The sequence below is a fragment of the Mus caroli genome, chromosome 5, assembly GCF_900094665.2.
Source record: "Mus caroli chromosome 5, CAROLI_EIJ_v1.1, whole genome shotgun sequence".
Taxonomy (NCBI): domain Eukaryota; kingdom Metazoa; phylum Chordata; class Mammalia; order Rodentia; family Muridae; genus Mus; species Mus caroli.
The window spans coordinates 110,737,686-110,759,237 of NC_034574.1; the positions used below are offsets into that span (position 1 = coordinate 110,737,686).

A 21,552-nucleotide genomic window follows, 5' to 3' on the forward strand; every position below is an offset into this window, starting at 1 on the left:
TCCTTGAAGGGCTTCTCTTGGTTGAACCCCAGTGCCCAATTCTGTTGAACTGCCACTACTCATGAATGACAGGGTTTCTGCACACCAGTGTCACACTTGCGTCAAGCTAGAAGAAACATCAGAAGCAAAGGTTCCAAGCGGTCTGTTTTTAAATAGGCCGTGTTTGCTGAACACCTACTATGTGCCAGACCTAGGGTGCTGTGGGAAAGTAAAAACCAAATCTGTGGCTCTAGCTTAGGGCTGGGCTGGGCTGAGCCCAGGGAAGAGCAGGGGAGGGGTGGGAAGCACTTGCCCAGTGTGGGCGAGGACTCTGAGATGTCAGGTGACAACATCTAAGATCAGCCCTCGAGGAGGGTAGAGGATGACTTTTTTGGAATCTCTCCCAATTTCTGGAATCCAATGGATGGGGAGCTCCAATCCCTTACAAGGCGGCCCCTCTCATGACTCTTACTAGAATATTCTAGTGAGTTTTGTTAGCGACCCCACCATCCCCTCGCTATCGAGCTCAGAGTTTTGTCACCCTGAGGTCTCAGCCTGAACCCCATCACCTGCCTCGGGACCTGGCTCAGGAGGCCTTGTGGCCAACAGCCCGGCCAGCTGCCTGCTCCCTTCTTGTCTCCAGCCGACAGGTCAGGCAGTCTGACTCACAGCTCATCTTCCCCAGCCCCACGTGGAGGCTGGGTCTGCGCCAGGGGTGTGAACTACCAGCCAGGGTGCCCGCCAATCAGACCAAAATGAGCCCATAAGCCGCCCTGAGGATTAGCCCTAAGAACATTCTAGAATCCCACACTCCACTTTGGAGCTCCCGAGGGGGTAGACCACAGCAGACAGGCGTGTTACTCAACCACGTGTGTGTGGGGAAACCTGTCTTGACTGGGGATAATGATACAGTAATTATTTAATCATCCAAAGGGACACAGGCCTGTCAGCTGCTACAGCCCAGCACCTGGAGTAATGCCTAACACACAGTAGGCACTCAGTAGGTTCTTTTATTAAATAAGGACACAATAATTGCTGCCTCAACTCATCAAGTACGTAGCACAAATAATTACACCTTGTACCATTATTATACACTAAGAATAATTTTAAAAGGGGGATGCATCTTAATTTCTGTCTCTGAATGGGAGGCAGCACTATGATAGCTGCCCTTAAATCCCTGCACATAGTAGGCTCTGTGTATTTACAGAGCCATGCACTGGGATGAACTGAGTGCCACTCCCCAAGCAGTGAGGAGAGATAGCAGTCCCTGGGGCCATGGGAGAAGGCGCCTAGGGAGAATGGGAACTGCTTTTCCATTCTCCAAATCCTTTCTCTGTCTCAAAGTGCTTATCAGTCCATCGTACACTATAGCTGCAGCAAAGCCCAGAGAGGTAGAGGAACCTGCTTGAGGTCACACAGCAAGCTCGCCACATCTCCTGACTCCATGCCCAGAGTTCTTTTTTCCTCTCACATCCCCAGCTGGGGGTCCACACTGGAACCCTTGGATCAGTCAGGGCACTGGCAGGTCAGGAGAGAAGACATCAGAAGCCTGGCACAAAATACCCATCAGCAGGTCGTAATTTCTTACTTGGCTGTGTGTCTTTTAGAACTGACTCCCTGCCCCTGAGCCTCAGTTTTCCTGATCCAAACAAGGGGCTGATGTTGTTTCCTTTGCAGGCAGCACTGTGAGAAGTCATAACTCTTGTCAGGCTGAGTGAGGGGTATGGGCTTACACCCCTGCTGTGTGACATTGAAGAAGAAACTTCGTTTCTCTGAGCCTCAGGTGCTTTGTGTACAAATGGTTACTAAATAGCCACTTTGTGGAGCTTGTGAGCTGTGTTTGGGGGCGCAGCACAGGCATCTATCCAGGCACATAGTAAATGCTCAGTTAACGCTCCCAGGATTCCTGGGTGCCGCTATGAAAGGCTGGATTCAGATCCAGCAGCCACAGCCTAGACACAGAAGACTCATGGCTGCAATCCCGACTCCAGGCCGTGCCAGCCAGCTGAGGGAAACCTGAGCCACCTCTATCCCTGGCAGAAGCCGCCACAACCACCACAGCCTCTGGAATGAAAGAAAGGTCAGAGACTAGGGAAGCAGGGCTGGCGTGATGGAGGGAGGGCTGCCTGGGGGCTGACTAGCCACCCTCACCTCTCTCCTCTCCAGGGGAAGCCTGACCAGGCTGAGCCTGGGTGTGCCGCCCCCTCCTGCCCAGGGCTTGGCCTCTGGGCCCCGTGCTGAGCCGCCTCCCAGCCTGCCCCTGGGGAGGGGCCACCTGGTGTCAATTAAGGCCCTGAGTCGCTCGGCCGCACCACGCAGGGCTGCTGATTAGAGCTGCAGTCTCTCCAGATGGGGAGCCTGGACTGAGGGGCGACACCACCATGCCAGGGGGAGGCTTCGCAGGAGCCCGTGAGTAGCAGGTGGGGGTCTCTGTCCCCCTGAGTGGGAGGGAAGCTGGGTGCGTGCGGGCACTTGGGCATCAGGGGAGGGGGGCTCTTCCAAAAGAGTTTGCTCTTTAGAGGCCTTTCCGGGCCTGCCAATAGCCTGGACCCTCTTCTCCTCAGCCTCCCCTCTAGGAGACCCCAAGGGACTGTATGCCATCCAGTGTCCTTCCTCCAGTCACGCAGTCGCAGAGGGCACCCCCACGCTGCGTCTGAAGGAGGCCTGAAGGGTGGATGAGGGACCAGCTCAGTCGGAGGCTATTTGGAGGAGTCCCTGACTATCTCCTGGACACCCCCACAGGGAAGGCTTGCCTCTGTGCCCCCCTTGGGTGGGCATCTAAGACTGAGTTCCTATAACCTACTGGCCCCAGAGCCCTTGCTGTGGGTGGCCCCACAGAGGAGCTGGAGTGGTCTCTGCACCAAAGCAGCTCTTCGAAGGGGGAGAGGCTCCAGCTCCAGATGCCATGTGTCCTAGGGCACAGAAGAACAAGCCAGGTCAAGCCTGCACCTGCTTCAAGGGTCATTGACTCAGCTCAGTAGGGTTTGTATCACGGAGAAGTTGATCCCCAAGATGGACAGTGTATGTATGTATGGGGCAGCTGCCTGCTTGTGGGACAGACTCTGGTGAGAGGGAGGGAGAGGTTTACAGAGGCCTGTAGAATGTGACATGACTCATGTTTGGTCCCTGGGCTTCGTTCGTGGAGCCTGGGCTCTCAGCTGGGAGAGGTTTCTGGAGTAGCCACGGAAGGGTTTGTATGGTGGCACCACCTGGTGCTAGTGAAGGTGGAAGTTCTAAAGTTGGAGGACACACCTGGGTAAGACCCAGGAAAGTGAAGGCAGCTGTCGACACGTTAGAGCAATAGGCAGATCCTTGGCTAGCCATGTCTGTATTCATGCAACCAACTTCTGTCAAGCTCCGCCGTCCTCGGGGTACATGCTCCCTTCGTGTGCGTTTCCTGTATGATATCTGTCACATACATCTTGGAGTCTGGACCAGGAAGGAAGGATGGGTCACCTCTATGGCCACCAGGCCATTGCAGAGTGTCTTCCTGTGACTGTGTCTCTTGTGTTGCTCTTGGTGACTGTGCTGTGTGGACAGACATGGGCCTCTTGGCTGTGGAGCCAAGTGACTGCAGGCTGCTCTGTCCTTCTGGGGACAGTGAGTTCTGGAGGGGGGTTGCCACATCCTTTGAGGTCGCTGGGCAGTAGCTGTTCCCCCACACACACACACACACCTTGTGATTGCTGGCTTTGTCTCTGGGGCTACCTCCCATGGTGGCTGAACTTGAGGACTGAGCCCCTGGAGCCATGTCTGTGAATCTGAGGCAAGAGGGAAAGGAGGGTTAGCCATGGAAAAACCCGATTGCTTTCTGGGAAATACTGACTGTAGCACATCTCCTCCATAAAAATCCTCCCCAGCCTCCTCCCAATTAGGACTTGGACCTGACCCGGGGATACATTAGTGAACGGAGAACTTGGGTCAAAAAAAGCTTTACTGAGAAACATTTGCTCTCAGGACCAAATTACAAAGCAGCTACCGTACAGCAGAGGCCTTCATTCCCTCTCACTACACTGCTCACTACACTCTGTGCTGTGTTCATTGAGCATCTACTATGAGCCAGATTCTGTACTCCCAGGCCCAGACACACGAAGACACGTGAACTTGAGACTCCCATCATCCCATCTCTTTCCCCATTGTGGGCAGCAAGACACCCACGTCTGGTCTGGGACATGCCAGGTGCTGAAGCTACAGAGGCAGATTAAAGTCCCTCCTTGGGGATCCCCTTGAGGCACCCATCAGAATGTTCCCAGAATCAGTGGCTGTAACTAAAGCCCACAATTCAGTTCCAGACCATACAGTGACAGACGGTAATAGATCCCTTAGACCCCCAGGACAAGATGGAGTTTACATGTGCCCATGGCTTAACTGTGTTTTCCCCAAGGAAACGTGTACTTATTTCTATGCTTGCTCCCTAAGCCTGCCTGAGCTCAGGTGTCACCCATTAAAGAGACAATGCATTTAGTTCCCCACAAGCTGGACACCACCTCGTGTATGTAGCATGGGAGGTGACTCCCTCAGGTCCCTTCACCCTCCAAAGTTCCCCACTCCTTTCCTGCCTGCCGTCTGGGGGCCACACCTGGAAGCCCCAGAACTAGCCTCTTACTAGGTACCAGGCTTGCAATGGAACATGGGCAATTTTGATTACTGGTTTTATATGGTTAGCCGTGCTGGCAATGGGTCTTGTGGATGCTAGGCAAATGCTCTACCACAGAGCTACAGCCCCTGCCCCTCTTTGTTTTTCAACATGACATTTTTAGCAACTTTTAAAATTTCACATATGCATACAATGTATTTGGGTCGTATTTACCCCCACTCCCTCCAGATCTGTCCCCTTAACCCCCAACTCCTTCCCATCTTCCTGTCTTTTCCTTTTTTTTTTTTTTTTTTTTCAATAACCCACTGGATCTAATCTGTGCTGCCTGTGTCCTCATAGGTGTGGGAGCATCCATTAGAGCACGGTCAAGCTAAGCCCCTGGTTTTCTGAGAGACAGCCTGCTTCCGTCCCTCTTCCTCAGGCCAGAATTACAGGCAGGCTCTGCCACACCTGGTGCCACACACACTTGCGTGGAGCTGGTGACGGAGGATGTGGGAACCATTAAGAGAGTGTGGGTGAGGCCTTCGGAAAACCACAAAGAACTTTTTATACATTACGGGCAAGTGAGGAAAACTTTTGCCCAAACAGAACTCTAGAGAAATGGATCCGTGTCAAGTGATCCAGAGGTAGACAGAGGTCTTGTCTCAGTCCTCGTTTGACCCCCTTGCCTTCGAAGGGTCTTGAGGTCCCCTGGTGAAACCCCTGTGGTAGTCAGACAGCTGACAGGTGCCAGTCCAGCCAGGGGGTCATGGCAGGTGGTAAAGCGGTGGCCTTGAGGTTGGAGAAGACCCGACAGTACCTGAGAAAGGCAGACTCTTAGGAAGACAGACATTCTCTCAAATATCTGTAGTCATTCAACAAACAGCTATTAAGCACCTACTATGTTCTGTGATTTGAGCTATCTGCCAGGTTGGGGACAGAATACAACCTAGCTGTTCCCCTTGGTACAGAAGGGGTATTGTGTGTGTGTGTAACATGGCTTGGGTGGGTGGGATCTGATCAGAGCTTCTCCAGAGGTCGTGATGATAGGCAGGTAGCCCAGCCCATCTTAGCCAGCACCCCAGCAGGAAAGGGATTGTCTGGGGTCTGAATGGTGGAAGGAGGACTGTCATGACAGAGCGTGCAGCTTACACAGGGTACTGGGTAAGACTGGAACAAGACCCAACCTGGTCCATGGCACTCTGGTAAATGGGCTACCTTTCAGAGCCATGCCACCCAGTGGTTCAGGCAAGTGGGCTCAGTCACTCAGTCATTGACTCTAGCTGCCCCCAGCTGTGAGGGAGACATGGACAGAGGGAGAATGTCAATTTTATAGGTAAGCCAGCTTCCTCCACTTCCAAAGACATAGAAGCTGGGGCACAGGTGCCATTGAAAGCCACCTGGGTGAAACATGCTTGTCACCCATCACACTGGGTGGTTTCTAGACTGAAAGACAGACAGGTAGATGAGAGAACCACATGGGCTTCACCATTCCGATGGAGAACGTAAAGGAAAGCCAATGGAGGCACCAGACCCAGTATGGGAAGTCAGGCGAATGAGCAAAGAATCTGGGACCCGAGTTCAAATCTTAGCCCCACCCTGTGGTGCCTCATCACTTTTGAACCAATCCCTTGGTCCTCCAGGCCAGTGATTCCCTGGCTGCGGAGTGTGAATGTCATGCAGTCCCCTCTCGTGGCATGGTGGGAACAATGCCTGTAGAAGTCACATGATCCAGTTTCTGGAAGCTGCAAAGGACAGTATGGTACGCTGAGACAGAGTCCAGCCATAGGTATTCCCAGTCTTACTGTGGCATAACAGGGGCCTTCCCTGACCTGAACCCAAAGGGCATGCATAGGGCTTTGTGTCTCAGGGGGAGGTAAGGAGGAAATATGACTTAGTTCACATCCTGTTGCCGTGATAAACATGATGACCAAAAGCAGCTCAGTGAACTTGATTTGGCGTAAGGTCTTACAGTTGTAAGACTTATAGTTGTAAGACTTACAGTCTCTCATCAAGTAGAGCCAAGGCAGGAACCCAGAGACAGGAATCTCAAGGCAGGAACTGAAGCAGAGGCCATGAAGGGGTGCTGCTCACTGTCTTGCTCCCCATGGCTTGCTCAGCCTGCTTTCTTTACAACCGAGGACCCTGGGAATCGCACTGGATACCATGAGCTGTGCTAGTCAATCATTAATCAAGAAAATATAGGCCAGGTGTGTGGCTCACGCTTTTCCTTCTAGCACTTGGATATAGAGACAGGTAGATCTCTATACCTCAGAGCTAGCCTGGTCTAAGTAAGAGATTTCTAGGCCGGTCAGGGCTACATAAATCATCATCGTTGTTGTTGTCATTGTCACTGTCATGGTAATAATAAATGGGTTCTAGAAAGATGCTTTAATGGCTAAGAGTACCTGTTCCTCACATAGAGGACCTGAGTTCAGCTCCCAGCACCCACATGGTAGCTCACAGCCATCCGTCACTCCAGTTCAAGGGGTTCTGATGCCCTCCTCTGGCCAATGCAGGCCCCATGTCTGCACACGGCACACATACATAAAACAGACAAAACACTCGTACATATAAGAATCAATGACTCCAAGGAAAAATAAAATATCCCACTGTCTTGCTCTATAGTCCAGTTGGATGGAGGCATTTTATTAACTGGGGTTCCCTCTTCACCGGTGAATCTGCTTTGTGACAGCTGGCCCCAAAATAAGCAACACAGGATGTGTGTGGGGCCAGAACTGGCTCAGGAGGGAGCTTGTGTTCAGCCAAGAGCTGGGGGAGACGAAACCTGGAACTGTTCCAGCCCTGTCCCTCCTCCTGCAGGCCTAAAACACTGGCTAGAAGACCCCCCCTTTACCCAACCTTCACCCTGTCAGTCATCCATCCCTTCCTCACGTGGTCCCTCAGCTCCCATCATGCACTGGACCCTGAGATTATGCATGAGTAATGAGCAAGGATCCCACGTGCACCAGGTTTCAAGTTCATGGTGGGGTTGTGGGACGCCAAGGATGTAGTCAAGGTTAGATAGCAGAGATCCAGAAGGTCACTACAGGCAAAGAAATGGGGTCTGGAGATTTGGGGAGCAGGGAAGTGAGGACAGGGGTGCAACAGGGACATGACCTATCAGAGTCAGTGGGAAACATGCAGAACCCCAAGAACGGTATGTGTTGAGTGGCAAGGGCACAGAGTGTGCAAAGCTGTGGAGGGGAGGGTTGTGGTGTTGGGGTGTGAGGGGAGGGAAGGTATCTGTCACAGAGAGGTGTGTGAGGATATGTGTGCATGAGAGAGGTGCACAGGCATGTACATGTGAGAGAGACGTGAAAGATGTGTTAGCTTAGCATATAAAAGGGGTGTGTGTGTGTGTGTGTAAGAGATGGGGGAGAGGCTTGTTAGGGAATGTGTGTGAATGTGTGTGTGAGACATGTATGAAAGCATGTGTGACAATGGACGTGAGAGTGTATGGATGTCTATGTGTGTGTGTGAGGTGAGTGTGTGAGGATATATGTATAGTTGTATATATGTGTGAAGATATGTGAGGGGGTTTATCAAGGTGTCTGTGTATGGACATAAGGACTTGGGGAGATTGTGAGGATGTGAGGAGAGTGAACACAAGCGTGAGCATGTTAGAACACTGTAAGGTACATGTTCGAGGTGTGTGTGAGAGAGCTCATGTGTGGGTGGGGAGAGTTTGTAAACACAGGAGTGTGCATGAGACAGGTTGAGTTGGTGAGACAACATAGCTAAGCGTGTATGTTGGTGTGCACATGGGAGGCATGTGTGTGAGAGATGGGTGCGTGACAGTATGGGTGAGCATGTATGTTGGTGGCTGGTGTGTATCCATCCTTTCTTTTAGTTGCTCATGCACTCCTTGGTGTGAAGACAGAGTCTTACTATGTAGCCTAGGCTGGCCTCAAACTCACAACTTTTGTGCACACACCCCCCCAAAGCAGAGAAGTGTCCTACCACACCAGAGTCAGGGTTCATGCGTTTAATGGAGTGTTTACAGAACTTGGAGGGTGTGTATGAAAGGCCGTGGGTGGAGCCTGTATCAAGTGCTATGGGAGACATGTACCCATAACCTGTGTGGCGGCCATCTTTGTGCATCAATGTATTTTTGCCCAACTTTGGATTCTTAGACTCAGAGAAACTCAAATCTAATTCTACTTAAGCCTGCCCAGCAATCCAGGTGGTGTCTAAAAGATGTCCCATCTCTCAGGACACTGCACCCCAGTTTGTAGTCCCCACCTTGTTATTCTGAGAACCCTCTCAGAAGCCATATGAAGATGGTTTCCTCTCATAAGAACTGAAGCCCACAGTCTCAGAGCCAGGCATGGACAGGGCTTCTGGGTCACGGTGTTAGTGTGGTGAGACCATGCTCTAATAGCTGGCTAGGCTAATATGAATGCTCATGTGTGTGGTGACGTGTGTACTGAGAGCCCATGTGTTTCTGGATTGTCACTTCCTCCTCTGGATTGGGGCAGTTTACTGTCGGTTTTTGATCCCCTTCATCTGGGTTTTCCTTCTCTCCCACTGGGAATAGATGAGGCTAGAACAACTACATACTCAGCAACTCCTCCCACTCCTCCTCCCACTCCTCCTCCCCTCCTCCTTCCTCTCACCATCCTCCTCCCTCCTCGTCCACTCCTCTTCTTCCCCTCCTCTCCTTCTCCACCTCCTCCCCCTTATCCCTCCTCTTCCTCCTCTTCCTCCTCTTCCTCCTCTTCCTCCTCCTCCTCCTCCTCTTCCTCCTCCTCCTCCTCCTCCTCCTCCTCCTCCTCCCCCCCCTTCTTTTCCTTCTTCTTCTTCTTCTTCTTCTCTCTCTCTCTCTCTCTCTCTCTCTCTCTCTCTCTCTCCCTTCTCCTTTTGTGACTCAGTTTAATTACAGAACACAGTTCGATGAAAAAGGAAACAGCCTTTCTGCAAAGTTGGCAATATTTCCAAAACAATAAATTGCAAAGAGATATTTGATGCTCCCCTGAGAAAAACATGACCTAAACACCAACAACAACCACCAAAAGCTCCTGAGTTCAATAGGTCATACCTGTGAGTGGAGAAAGAGCAGCTCAGCCTGGGACTTGGCGGTGTTTCTGGCCAGTGAGTCCTCTCCACACTGACTCCTGCCCCTACACACCTTTCCCTGGACCATGGGGTGCCCAGTGCATAGCCATGGTCTTCCACATGCCCCAGGTAATTGGTGGGACTGAGAAGTCAATCCCCAACCTTCACTCGCTGTCAGGGAAGCTGCTGTCAGAAGTCTGAGCCTCACAGGACTCCAGGTGCTGCTAAAATTAGTTGCTGAGAAAACATGAAAGATTTTGATCATGCCTTCCCACACTGTGTGTCCACTCCAGGACATATACACACATGCACACACATACATACACACATGCACACACATATACACATGCACACACACATGCACATGCATACATGCACATACACCTGTACATACACAAACACACTCACACACACTCATGATCAGTAAGCTCTTCCATTCACCCATCTAATCATTCGCCCATCCATCCTCCCTCCCTTCCCTCCTGTTAGTAATCTCTTCAGCTCTCCCCCTAGCCATCCTGTATCTATTCACTCCTCACTGACCAGATCACGCATCCATTCCTGCTTCTCTGATCACTCGCCCATCCTGTATCCAGCTGATCCCTTTATGAATCTGTATGTTCATTCATCTATCTCTCTGTGATTGGGGTCCCCAAGACTAGCCTGGGTCTGGTGACTTTCTAGAAGTCTCACATATAGAGTATAGTAAAAAAAAAAAAAAAGGCAAAAGAAAAAGATGTGGCCCTAGTCCAAGGTTGGTCACCGAGATGGGCCGATGTGGTGAAGGTAGCTCTGAGATGGCTCTGCCGAGGGGATAGGAACTGGCTCTCCTCTCAGTTTCCCCCTCTGACTCTGGAAGATTTCCAACCGGTCCCCTTCAATATCACCATCAAATTGTGCTCTGCCCACTTTGCACGCCCATCACCAAGACTCTCACTTGGTCCATGAAATGGACAGGGGCCAGAGTTGCCCATCACTTGATTAATACAAAACAGCCAGAGACTCAAACATGGAGGTGAGGCCACTGTCTACAAGGCTTTGAGCCTTTATGGTGGTGCCTGCTGCAGTGTCTTTAGAGATGGTGGCATGCCTTTAAAGGGCTCAGATCCTCACAGGCACGTCCCCTTCAGTGTCACCGTGAAATGTCCTCATTACAATGTTTAAATGGGTGCCAGCAGACACGCTCCGTGAGTTCCCAGCTTTTCCGTCTCCCACACTGTTCTACAGCAGAAGCGGATAGACACGGTAAACATGATTGCAATTATGCAGCCAATAAAACTCGTCCTCAAAACACGCCTGTGACGGGCAGTGTGTCGCTCTGCCGCAACAAAATCACTGCACACCCAGAAAGTGTGGGACATGCTGCCTAGAGGGTCCTTTTCCTTTTTAACTTGAAGTTTAATTCACAGTTGTTGGGGGTTTGGGGGCTTAGGTTGCATGTTCGGTTTTTTCCCTTCTAGAGGGTTCTTTTAATCACCCTTACAGCGCCTCTGCTGTGGTGACTTGATTTTCTGCTTCATTTTCCTCAGTAGGATGTGAGTCCATCTCTTCTTTAAGGTATAGCTGATGTCCCATCCTTAGGCTTCACTGGGCACCAGCAGGAGCATTTCCACACTGTCCCCTTGTCCTTGTGTGGTAATTACAGTTGGTGTGGCTCGGTACGGTGGCTGTCACAGGCGTGATGCAGAAGCGACTTCAGAAGGCACGGAGTTCAGCAACAAGATGTTCATCCATCAGTTGAAGAACACTGGCTGCCTCCACCTGTAGACTAAAGCACCAAGTCCAGGAAGCCGATGTTTACAGCCCGGGGTAGGGGGACCCCAGGAAATCAAGCGCATCTTGCAGAAAATAGGAATCATGAAAGGTTATATAGGATCCAAGAAGTTTGGGGGCATTTCGGTTTGATGTCAGGAGGGAAAGATAAGAGCAAGGGATGTGGAAAGAAGTAGACGGGGCAGGGTGGTGTGTATCTGTCATCTCAGTTGAGGGAGCAGAGCCTAGAGGGTCATGAGTTCAAGACCAGCCTGGGCTATAGGATGAGTTCCTTGAGGAAATTGTGGGGCAGGATAGAGAAATAGGGAAGGAGGGAGGAAGGGAAGGATAAATAGACGGTTGAATAAACTTCACAGGTTTTGCGTCTTGACAGTGATACCCTAAGAACAGATTTGAGCATGGCCTTCCCAGGGCCACCACCTAGGAATCTGGATGAACCATCATGCAGCTAAGCTAAGGGAAACCTCCACCACTTTCCTAGGCCTGCAGGGATCTGGTCTTGGCTCCACCCCACCTTTTTTGGTCCTTGGCTGCTTCATGGGCAACTTGAGCGGGCTTGGCAGCAGGGATGAGTGAGTCAAGCAGACACACGCGGAGGAACCAGGAGGCCCACAGTCTCAGCCCTAGCCGCCCGCTTCACACCGGCTGTGTGGTCTGGGACTCATCCCTTAACACAACGAGGAGTGTGTTTCCTAGGTGGTAAACAGGAGCTGATAGCCATCTTTCCTTGTGCTGTTTGCCAATGTTTTATGTGTGATGTTTGCAGAGTCATTGTTTAGGGAGTGCCTGGAAGCCGTGGGCTTGCAGGGGGGGGAGGGGGGGGAGGAGAACTGTCAGCACAGCAGTCCCTCCCTACACCCAGGAGTCACTGTAATTCCCTCCTCCATTGGTGTGTCCTTTCTACCACACATCTGGTCCCAGCTTCCTGCAGGTTGTGGGTCCGGGAAGGATGCTATGACCTCGTGAGTCTCTTCTAACTCACTTTCTCCTTGTGCTCAGGGGCACAGACCCCTTCTCAGTACAATGGGGGTAGGGGTGGTGCAAGAGCACATGCACGCAGAGGCTAGAGGTCAATGTCACAGTCTTCCTCAATGTCTCTCTACTTTATCTATTGAGACGGGATCTTTCCCCTCCCAGCCTAGAGCTTGATAGCATGCCAGTCCAGTGAGCTCCAGGGATCCACCTGTGTCTGCCCAGCCCCTACCCCTGGCTTACAGAGGTCACTACCATGTCCAGCTTTTCCCTGGGTGCTGAGGATCCAAGGCCAGGTTCTCAGAGCCTTGTTTTCAGTGCACCAGAATGCAATGCTCCGGGATGTTCATGAACTGTTTGAAACCCTACGATTCACAATGTACCACTTCCCTTAAACAAACACGGGGAGCTGTTGTGTGTTTGCGCTGGCACATCGATTAACAGGAGCTAGCTGTGAGGCTAACAATGCTGTTTTATGTCACTACTGGGAGATGCATGCTTATAATCTCAGTACTCAGGAGGCTGAGGGGTGGGGTATGAATTTTGAGGCCAGCCTGGGCTACATTAATGAGACCCCTCCCATCTCAAGATAGACAATAGCAAGCTGTGGGATCTTGAAGTATGGACAAATATAAATATATCAGGGTATTTATGGTAACTGATATTTACGGTAACTAAAAAGGGACGGGAGACAAAGATACAGGTATTGAAAACAGTCCTGGGTTGTTTGTCCTTCTAAGGGCTGAAAGTATTAGGTTTTAGGGAGAGGATAGCATGAAATAAAGATACTGATTTTCTTGTCTACATTCATGGTCCCTCTTAGTGGCATCCCAAGAACCCAGATTCCATGTCAGATGGCAGGAGCTGCCTGTCTGAAGAGTTACCACCCTCTGACTAGATGTATCTCTACTGGAGTCAGCTGAGCGTTTCCTCTGGGAACAGACAGACACTGATCCACCAAGGTAGGAATCTTAGAAGAGGGAGGATGACTCGGTGGTTCCAGTGCTTGTACAGTCCACAGTCGAAATCCCTAGAACCCACTATAAATGTTGAGCAGAAATGGTGGCTTGGGTGTAATTCAGGAGGCAGAGACAGGGGACCCCCAACTCCAGGGTTCATTAGAAGACCCTGCCTCAAAGAATAAAGTGCAATTAAGGATGTTGAAATACATCAACTTCTGTCCTCTACACATACACATGCAGCTGCACACAACATGTGAGAAGGGAAGGTTTTCATCCTGCTCCCCTCCTGGAGTTCTTCAGTTTCTGGCTGCTCCCTCCAATGCTCCCCACGCTACGTTGACGCTCAATGTCTATCAAGTCGCCGACCCACGACCGCATCTCTTGACATTTCTTGCTCCGTCCGCCCAATTGAGGTCTGTCACTATTTTTAGTGCTGCATCGGTTACCGTGGCAACTTTGAGACATGCTTTTACACTCTCATTCCTTACTCTCCTCACAACTGGAGGTGTATTTTAAATCCTTGCCATCACAGGTGACGGTGGGCTCCACTTCTTTCCTCATCTCTTCCCCCTGCACTGCCAGTACCCGTATCTGGAACTTTTGTGTTCAATTATATTTGTTTATTATGTATGTGTCTGTCTTTCTCTCTTCCTCCCTCTCTCTCTCTGTGTATGTGTGTGTGTTTGTGTGTGTATCTACTCAAAACCACACAAGTGTCACAGCACACATGCTGAGGTCAGAGGGTCTCTCCTCTGATCTCCATGTAGATCCTGCAGATCAAACTCAAATCATCAGGCCTGGTGGCAAGTGCCTTTATACACTGAGTCATCTCAGCAGCCTGGGGCTTTTGAGGACTAGACCCTGACGTAGGCTTACTTTTGCTTTGACGAAACACCATGACCAAAACAAGTTGGGGAATTGAAAGGGTTTATTTGGCTTACACTTCTATATCACAGTTCATCATCAAAGGAAGTCAGACAGGAACTCAAGCAGGGCAGGAACCTGGAGGCAGGAGCTGATGCAGAGGCCATGGAGGAGTGCTGCTTACTGGCTTGCTCCTCGTGGCTTGCTCAGCCTACTTTCTTACAGAAGCCAGAACCACCAGCTCAGGGCTGGCCCCACTCACAATGGGCTGGCCCCACCCATCAAGGGCTGGCCCCACCCACCATGGACTGGCTCCACCCACAACTGGCTAGGACTTCCCCATCAGTCATTATTTAAGAAAATACCTTACAGGCTTACCTATAATCTCTCTCATTCCTTTTAGAGGACTTTATCTTGTATCAACTTGACATAAAACAATCTAGCATAGGTCCCATGATCTTGAGAGAATTGTGTGCTCCTAGAAAGCATGGGTCTGACTCTGCTTCTTTTATACCACAAACTACAGTGCCTGGTGTGTACACCTGGAGAGAACAAACAGGAGGATGCAGTACAAGCTTGATCCAGATAGGTTGTGTTTTAGAAGGATAATAGACAAATGGTAGACAGGTAGTCAGAAAGACAGACAAATTGGTGAGTTGGTGGGTATATGAGTAAATGAATGTGTAGGTGAATGCATAGATGAGATTGGATGGATGGGTGGATGGATGGATGAGTGGATGGATGGATGGACGTACAGGTGGATGGATGGACAGATGGATGGATGGATGGATAGATGGGCAGATATATGGATGAGTGGATAGATGAATGGATGGATGGGTACGGATAGATGGATGAATGGATGGGTGGAAGGATGAGTGGATGGATGGGCAGATAGAAAGATGGATGAATAGATAGATAGATAGGTGGATGGATGAATGAGTGGATGGATGTACAGATGGGTAGATGAGTGGGTGGATGGGTAGATGGGTGGGTGGAAGGTGAGTGGATAGATGGATGGATGGGTGGATGGATATGTGGATGGGTAAATGGGATGATTGATGGATGGATATGTGAATAAATGGATAGATGTCTAGATGGATAGATATGTTGATGGCTGTTTGGGTAGATAAATAGATTGTGGGTGTGTAGATGTATGTGTAGATAGATGGATGATGGAAAGATGACACAGTGCACTGGTCCAGGAACACTGGAGGGGCTACTATCACCCATAATTATGTGCCTCAGTGGTTGTCTCCTGATCTCGGAGCCTGGGTTTACCATTAAAACTTTATGGAAGCATCTTCAAGGAGGATGTTAGTGGTCTCTGGGGTCATTAACTCACCCTCTGCCACCATTAGTAGCTTTTCAATCAGATATAAAATGGTTCTGGGAAAGAGGGAGAAGACCAAACAACATGGAGCACATAGTGACCACAGCTGCCTGACAACGGTCCAGCATATCGACATCGTGGATCAGAGTTCTCCAACCTTTTACCCTCATATTGGATGACTCTCACTGTGTGTTACGGGAGCATCCTTATGCTTTTTCTTTTGAGACATTTTCTGTGTACATTGGTAGAGGGTGTGAATGTGCACAATGGCAGTCTCTCTAAACAAACTCATTTCTCTTTGGAAAAATCTCCTCCACCGTGGCACCATATAGCGTGATAACTCTGCCTACTCCGACACAAGAATCCCATTTGTTCCCCAGTTGGCATCAAGAAGGGAGATGATGAAGATTTATTAACTGGAAAGAGTGTTCCAGAAACTCTTTGAGTACACCTGGTCCCACGGATAAAAGCACTCAGTCGAGAGAAACAATGGACCCAGGCCCAGAGTCTGAAGCCTTGCATGTGAGGGCAAGCAGTCAGTTAATAAGTATAGAGTAGTGGCCGTGATTCATCCCCTGGATGCATGACTTACAGGATAAATGGCAAGATCTGGTATGCTCTGCAAGATGCAGATTCTGTTAAAAAGTTAGGCTGCCTTGATCTCATTCTACTATATAAAGAGCATACAGTGAATGAATCAGGATTGGATGGCATATTGGAAAAATAGTAAGATATCGGGACATTCCCTGTGGGGACCATATGAAGAGAAGAGGTTCATGTTGTAAGACTCAGGCACATAGGAACACAATTAGGAAACAGCTCAATGCTTGTTATGCTACACGGTATAAACACTGCCTCATGCCCCTTGAGGAATGAAAATTACTTACAGGTTTGTTTCTCGGGACTCGATGTCTGGCACCTCCTGATCACAAACGCTGACCACAGAGGCGGAGCATGTGCATGAGGAGGTATCCAGGCTGGCTGCTGGGGTTGCTGAACCTTAGAGAACAATAAGGAGGTAGATGCTTGCTGAATTTATTGCTTTACTTCAAAGAAAATACCGTTGTAAAGATGATTGCCTCCCTCGCTGACACGGTTTAAAAGCAACCAGAGAAGATCAGGCGTCTCTTGGAGTTATTGAGTCTGCTTTCAGCGTTACCTGTGTGGCTAAGCTATTAGGCAAATATAGAGTAGGAAAGGTGTAGCCTTTTTCCAATAGATGGCAGCTATCCTGATTCACCCTAGGAATCGCTATCTCCTTCCCACAATGACTCCCCACCTCTTCTTGGGACCTGAGTCCTGTTGGAGCTGGACTCTGACCCCAGACTCCAGGTGGCAGGAAGCACTTTGGAACAATTCTCAAGTATGGAAAGTTTCTTCCAGCTACCGTTCCTCATTCAAAAAGAGAACCTACTTCCTCAGACTTCCTGCCTTTCCAAAGTCTCCTCTTTTTACATTTATTATCCTTTGTCTCGTGCCAGAGCAGAGGGTCACACGTGTGTACACAGCCCAGATATGGGTGTTGGAGGGCAACTTTAAGAAACCAGTTCTCTCTGTCCAGTGGATGGATTCCAGGGATTAAACGCAGGTCATCGTCAGCCTTTGTGATGAGAGTCTTTATCCACTGAGTCATCTCAGCAGCTCCCAAGACCCCCTTTTCATTTGGCCCCTTTAATATCAACTAAAGGCTCAGAAGCCTGGTGGCAAAGGCAGATGCAACTTTAGCCCAAAGTTCTTCTTGAGCACACCCTAAACGTGGGGTGGCTAACAGCCTGGCCCCTCTGAGGTTGGTGGAAATCAGGCTGTGCCAGCTCATCAGCTGAGTAACCTTGAATTACCCACTTAACCCCTCCCAGATTCCCTTTCTGCATCTATGAAGGGAAGTGCGCTGTAACTAAAGCTCATCCCAGGAGATGAGCTTTAGTTATTATTCCTTATTCCTTCTCCTGACGGGGTCACCTATCTCTCTCCACCTCAACCAGTAAATGGCAGCGATGGCTGACAAATGTCATTGTCAGTGTCACCAAATAAGTACACACTTGCATCCAGCACTTGCATCCAGCACTTGCCTCAGATTAGAAGCTCCCAGGGTGTAGTGGGTCCCATTTCCCTGGTCCTTAGCCCTGACCATAGAGGAAGGAGCAGGAAGCTCTCCGGGAAATGTTTGTTGCTTGACCAGAAATTCAAAGTAAGCTCATTGTAGATATCAATCACAAACTCTTCCTCTCTCCCTCCTCCTCCTCTCTCCCTCCTCCTCCTCTCTTTCTCCTCCTCCTCTCTTTCTCCTCTTCCTCCTCCTCCTTCCTCCTCCCTCCCCTCTCTCCCCCCACCCCTGACAGGGTTTCGTGTAGCCCTGGCTGTCCTGGAACTCACTCTGTAGACCAGGCTGGCCTCGAAATCAGAAATCCACCTGCCTCTGCCTCCCAAGTGCTGGGATTAAAGGAGTATGTCACCACCGCCTGGCCATAAACACTTAAAGTATCGAGAACTCCAAACTGCAAAAATTACAGATGGTCTAGGAAGATAGCCTTCCCCTCTCTCTTTCTCCTACTTCTGCTTTCTCCCCTCCCCCATTTCCTTAGTTCTGTGGCATCACTCAAACTCAGAACCTTGCAAACACTAGGCAACTACACTCTAGCATTGAGCTGTAGGTAGCCCAGCCCCAGGGACATTCTTGATGACTATCAAGTCAATGTAAAAAGAGTTTATTCAGGACCAGTTGTCACACATACCCCAGGGACAGTGGCATAAAATGTTGTCTTTCTTGGAGCAGAGCTTCCAAGGTTAGACCAGAAATGGAGCAGTGATGACCGGACACACACACACACACACACACACACGCCCTCCAAGAACTAAGAGGTCACCACTGAACTAAACCTCTTCACACTGGAGTCCACAGCTCCAAGGTCCTCCAAGGTTTCCCAGGCAGAACCTCTTGGTTGGTAGTTCACAAGCAGTTTTATTCACAGTGGCAGGGAAGAGCAGGGGGCTCACTATTAATGATGCTGCGTGCGCATTAGGAGCTCTGAGGTGGTCTGCTGGAAGTGGGGAACCAGTGGGCTGGGCGTTCATCTGTAATTTGTCACCTGATGTCTTTGTCCTCTGGAAGGGGTGCAAATAGTGGGTTCTCCCTGCCATGCCTTTGACGGCTGGAGAGCAATGTACCCAGCTGACAGTCCAATAGCAATGCTGTCCTCTACACAAAGCCACCAATGCCCTGAAGTGGGAGTGGGGTCAGCCCTGTACCCTCAGGATTGTTTCCTTGAACAATCAGTCCTGCCAGTCAGAGCCTTTGCTAGGGGAACACTGTCACCATTTTTGTCTCTACTCACAGGGATGTAGGGACCCATCAGGCATGGAGAGAGAGAGGAGGTGGACCTGATTGTCATCAGGCTATTCATGCCTGGATATATTCTTAGCTAACCTCTTGTTAAGTACAAAAGGATCAGGGGTCACCCAGTGAATGACTGGCATTTCTGGACATCCATCCCCTTCTAAAATAAGGGGTTGTGGTTGGGGGTGGGGGGGTGGTTGGGATGTGGGGTACCCACTCTCTTAAGAGGTGGGTTCATTTCCTAGGTCAGCTGTGACCGTCAGCTTTATGTCACTGTGACAGAATACAGGAGGCAATAAACATATGAAGAAGGAAAGGTTTTTAACTGGGATTGAGGTTTGGTGGCTTCATGGTCGACTGACCCCACCACTTTGGTTCTAAGATATGATGACACATCAGGGCAGGCTCCACTCCCAACACAACAGCCCCAGGGGCCAGGTCTTTAACATATTGGTTCTGGGGAGGTTTTTTTTTTCCCATTAAAAATAATGATTGTCATATTGTTTCTTTTATTTTACTTATTCACTTTACATCCCTCTCACTGATTGTCCCCTCCCACAACCCTTTCCTCACCCCACCTCCCCTTATCCTCTGAGCAGGTGGGGGCCCTGGAGGGGGAGACGTTTTACACCCATGCAATAGCAGCTGCCAAAACAGTCTCTCCTAGGCTCACTCCCGAGCATCCCCTTGGCTCTTCTCACGTGCCTAGAGATCATTTCAGATCCTTCTGAAGGAAGAGAAGCCTCCTCTCGGCTCTCTCAGGAGGTGGGACTTGGGGAGTAGAGCTAGCTCTCCTAAGGCTTATATTTCAGAATGATCGTGTAGTCTGCTGTGGGGGACCTGGATGGGAACTGCAGGGCAGGCATGACCTGTCAGAGGTATCCACTGTCTTCCTGGCAGGGATGGGGATGAGATAGGCCTTCAAACAGAGCTAAGGAACTGGGGTTAAAAATGTGCCAGTCTCACTTCTGAACTTGAACCTCAGCTGGTATTAGAGCGAGCACAGGGGAGGTTTGACACGGCACGGCACGGATCCTGAACGTGCAAGGGCCTCTTGGGCCAACTGATGATTCTATTTCCCTCCCTCTTTAAAATAAGCCCTGTTGCCCACGTCACTGCTGATGCCACAGCTTCTGGAACGTCTGCTCCTCAGACCATGATGATTCAATGACACACGGTTTACACATAAACCGTCCCCACAAGAGTGGTGTGTTAGATGGTTATTCTCCAGCCCCAGCCCGTGGTGCTGACTTTCAAGTTTCTTTAACTTTAAGGGGAGGAGGAGCTTAGAGAAGGAAGTAGATCGCTGAGGGCAGAACCTTGGGGATTACAGGCTGGTCTCCCCCTCCTTGCTACCACCCCTATTTGCTGTCCACCATGTTGTGAAGGACACTCTCACAGCAAAATGATGGTCTGTCTCAGTGCCCGGGTCTAACAGCCATGAGCTGAACTTAATGACCTTGAACTATTCTTCTTCCTTTCGGCTGTTTGTATGAAGAGTCCGATCCTATCTGAGAACGCAAACACTTGGGGACATGCAGGCAGAGGGGTAACACTAAGTCCCTGTCAATATGAAGGCTTCCTGGTTTCCTGCTTGGTCATTCCCTGCCTGGCATCTCCTTCATGCCAAGCTTTGGGGACCCAGTAACAAGATCTCCACTCTTGGCAACATCTCAGGCTGCTGGGGGTGGGGGAGATATTGTGAACAAAGGAGAAGAGAATTGATGGGGCCTGGGAAAGGGATGGCCCGGGGAAGAAGAAAATCTGCGGGTAGGGACAGGTGGTAAGAATAGCCCCCACAGGGATCCCCAGCCCCAGCTGCCAGTCTGGACATAGAACACAGTAACCTGATCGGGCCTGGGAATCTCTCCCAGCCTTGGAAGGGACAGAGTATGAATGTGTGCGTTCAGACAGGGAACAGTCACCTAAATAGCCCAGGTCATGAGGCACATAGTGTAGGGAGGACTGTGACAGCCACGGGAGTCACGAGATTCATATAGAAGGTGCCGTTGGACTCCAGAAAGGGATGTGGATCCTGAGCTGGCCCTGGGCCATCCCGAGAAAGGGCACGGTGAAAATAACTCTGGGCTGGCAGACGCCATCGGCTGGGACATGCTTCGGGATGATGGCACCTGATGGGATCTCTCAAACCACAGACTGTACACGGTCCCTGAACTTTCTGTGCTCAGCCCTGAGAATATGCTTTCTGCAGTGAAAGTCAGAAACAACCGAGGTACCCATCCAGGATAAAGCTCACATAAGCTACAGGTAGTCAGTGGCCACCAAGAGAGGGATAATCTGTTTTCTCTGGGGACAGGTACCTTGTAACCAGTCTTTTCCTACCTTGTGGGTTCTTCTTTCTTCCACCCTTTCAACCCCTAACACTAGATAAGAGAGGGGGAAAAAAGAGAGAAAATGAAAAAGATCCCTGTATAAAGTTGAGGGTCAAAAAGGGGGTGACATTATTAAACTTCTTCCTGCTGATGGGAGGCATTGGGTTCCTTGGGGCACGTTTTGATCTTTGCTGTCAGGACATCTAATTTCTTCTTGTTCCTTCTTCTTTGCACGTGACAACTTAATAAACAACAACCAGCCAACCACCCACCCCCACCTCTCGAGGACCTAGCATTTATACACCCTCTGAAAAGGCCCCAGAATTCCAAACATTACACAATCGCCAAAACTATCTGCAGCTGGCAAAATC

The 21,552-nt window shown here is 50.1% G+C and overlaps 1 protein-coding gene across 1 annotated transcript in view; it reads left to right on the forward strand.

Annotated features, from left to right (window-relative positions):
- The first annotated feature begins 2,312 nt into the window (after positions 1 to 2,312).
- Positions 2,313 to 21,552, forward strand: part of Nos1 (nitric oxide synthase 1) — a 175,253-nt gene continuing 156,013 nt past the window's right edge. Inside the window, exon 1 of the mRNA XM_029478000.1 lies at positions 2,313 to 2,388. The gene's annotated coding sequence lies outside the window, so the exon portion shown is untranslated. The remainder of the gene's footprint in view (positions 2,389 to 21,552) is intronic.